A 3,432-nucleotide genomic window follows, 5' to 3' on the forward strand; every position below is an offset into this window, starting at 1 on the left:
CCTTGTTTATAATATTAAACCTTGATTAATTCCTGTTTATGATTATGTTATTGTATATGTGGGAGGATGATTTCCTCGATACTTGATCTTTGGGGCTGTGGATCACACTCTCGGGTATGCCAGTTAGGGTATCGGCTGGGAGGATGTGACAATGAAGGAAATGATCTGCACTACAAGGCCTCTGACTCTCCTACTAGCAACATGATAGAATTGAATTGACTAAGATGCTCTAGCAAATCAGTACTTCCAACATACATAGTGAACACTAGGAATTTGAAATTGTGAGGAAGTGAAGTCACCAAAATCTCTCTGGAAAAAGGATTCTAGCTCATAAACTCTTAAATGTTTTCTTTGTTCTCTTTCTTTACTAACCTCTAGATTTGATTTTTGAGGATCCGGAATTTCTTACCAACTTCAAATCCATGCATGTTAGAATTATAGCAGACTGAGTTTTGTCTTTTTTCCTTTCGATCTCTTCTACTTCCAGGAGTTCTACTTTGTCTGCTCTTGCTTATGAGAGTTTTCCTATATGCCTGAGCAAAATGTTGGTCTTCTACCTCAATTAGTGGAATAGTATGTTGACTTTGATCAAAGCTTTCTCCATAATCCTCACTACTCAAATATGGCTCTCTACAATATTGCCTCGACTCTTGCCTCCAAGGAGTTTGGTTCAAAACTGCTTCCACTCGAGAAAGAGGAGTACGATGCTCAACAGGTAATGTTCGTGCTATCATTCCTACCAGTTTTGGCATTTCATCCTGACAAATGTATGTTATCATGAGATTCTTAGTTTCGAGGATTTGATGTTGCATACTTTCCATTTGAAGCAGAATTAGCTGTAGATCGAAAAAAATTTGCGAAGTTCCTGTTGGCACCTCCAATGGATGTGTTCCTTGCTGGTTTTTTGAAGCTCCAGGAGATTAGGAGATTGCCCTTTAAGAGTTTTTGCTTCTGACGAGTCAGCATCGCAGGTGTTGGCGGTGGTAATGTTACCTCTTTCGTTTTCCTTTTATTGTTCTTCCCTCGAGGATCTCTTTGACTCGCCTCCATAGCCTCAATCAAAGGTACATCATCATGTTCTTCTGGTAACTAAACCATCACTTTTTGCTCTTTTCCCATAACGACGCTAAATGTTGGTGTCGACTCTTCCAAGATAGTCGATCACACCGAATGAGATTGTTCTAATCCAAATTGATTGGGTCTTCGTTGTCCTGCAAGTAATCTGAAAAACAAACTTAGAAACAAGGCTAGTCTACTTGACCAGCGATCCGTCTCCGACGATCAAGTTAGTCGAGTTTTGAATGATAGAGAACCAAAGTTCCTAGAAACCCTAGGTCCAAAAGACTAAAGAATGGGAAAGTTGCAGGCGGGTTTCCATAAAATGAATTGTCTCACCTCTTGCCCTCGTCCTTCTTGTATTTATAGGTTTTTCTTACTATTCAAATCTCATATGGACCGTCAGATTCTTATCTCTAGATCGATGATCACAATTAATTCTCCACATAACTCATGGTTCGACTTGGCATCACACTTTGACCACCGGTTGACTAGGTGCGACCGGTAATCATTGGTTCACCCATAACTCGACTCTTATGTTATGGATTTGGTGACCAAAATTACCAAAACCATTAAAATGGAAAATCAAAACTTTTGTGATAGATATAAAATTCCTAGCAATTGGATTTAATAGCATCAAAACACATCTATAGAGCTAATGTGGCAAACTAGTTAGCTTCTCAAGCAATAAGGACACAACATAATCTAATTATCTTAGATCCCCCCCCCCCCCTTTTATGGCCTTTTCTTATAGATAATTTAGGTTGTACTTTTTCCCATGGTTTAAATTCAAGTAAATTGCAATTCTACCCAAACAAAATAACTTGGTGGTTACCTCCACCTCCTTTCCTTGTAGGCAAAACTTTTTCAGCCTCTAGGAATCTTTCCTTAGAGAGCATACTATAGTTCTTTTCTTGACCAAAGAAAAGAAGAAAAAAGGAAACAGTTAGTATTAGAGACCAAAATACCATTATACCCTTTCACAACTAAAAGAAAAAGATCATTACACCCACTCATATCTTCCCTTCTAAGAAAACTGATCGGCATTATGCTCCAATAAATTGCATCTGATCCACCATATGAAATCCTCTTCCTTGTTTAGCTGGGAAAGATTTTCGTAATCATGTTATAATATCAAGTACCAAGAAAAATATATATATATGATATCATTTGGCCTTAAGAATGTTCCTTCTGTTTTCTAAAAACGCATGGATGAAATATTCCTTAAACATAAAAGTTTTGCTATAGTTTACATTGATGACATATTAGTTATAATAAAACACCTTAAGAACACATTAGCCATCTACAAATTACATTTTCAGAAATTATGAATCATGGGATAGTAATTTCCAAAAAGAAAATGAAAATAGGGAAAACATATATAAAATTTTTAGGAATTGAGTTAGGAGAAGGAACAATAAAATTACAACTTCATATAGCTACAAATATTTTAGAATTTCCAGATAAATTAACTAGTATTACTCAAATAAGGTCATTTTTAGGGTTAGCAAATCAAGCAGACCCTTTGTTCCTAATTTAGGAAAAATATTAGGATCTCCCGTCACCGGGACTCATAATCATAACACAAGTTTATTTGCAGGATCTCCAAGATCCCAATCACCAGAATACCCAATATGAAGTTTGCCAATCACAATAAATATATGATCAATGATGAAGAAAAAATTTCCCTTGATAATCTCTGGCAATCTATCAATGTAAGTGTTGGAAACAAAAAGCTTCAGCCTGCTATAGCCAATGCTCTTAATACAATAGTTTGTAAACATTGTTCACAAAAAAAGAACATACTCCCTACACCAATCATAATCCCACCATCAACACTTTTTGACATTCGATTTATCACATTAGAGTCTAAAGTCCTCCAAAATAAAAATAATGTTGCAAATTTAAAACAGCATATATATAGATATTAAGGCTACTCAAGACAATCAACATTTTTAAAGATTAGAAGACAGAGTACAACATACCACCAACAACTCTTGGTCAAACAAGACCAAATCCATGATTTACTTCAAAGGCTCCTGGACAAGCAAGAACATATACCAACTACTTCACACTCACCATCAATACAAAATCAAATTTCACTTGAGATAGAATATAAAACTGAAAACCAAGAAGACTTTCAATGTTCTTCCAAACTTATCACCCGAAATCTCTTAGTAAAAATCCAAATTACTCTTTTACATTCTAATAAACATATTTTCCTTATAGCCCATGTTGATACAAGATGTACTAAGAACTTACTATCCCCACAATTTATTATTGACAATGACCAAGAACTCATACAAAATCCTGAAACTATGTTTAGTTATGAGATTGACCAAATTCCTCATTATTATACTCATCAATTAAAACCAA

This window comes from Hakea prostrata, chromosome 9, assembly GCF_041222555.1.
Source record: "Hakea prostrata isolate BN-2017 chromosome 9, UWA_Hpros_2, whole genome shotgun sequence".
In the NCBI taxonomy this organism is placed as follows: domain Eukaryota; kingdom Viridiplantae; phylum Streptophyta; class Magnoliopsida; order Proteales; family Proteaceae; genus Hakea; species Hakea prostrata.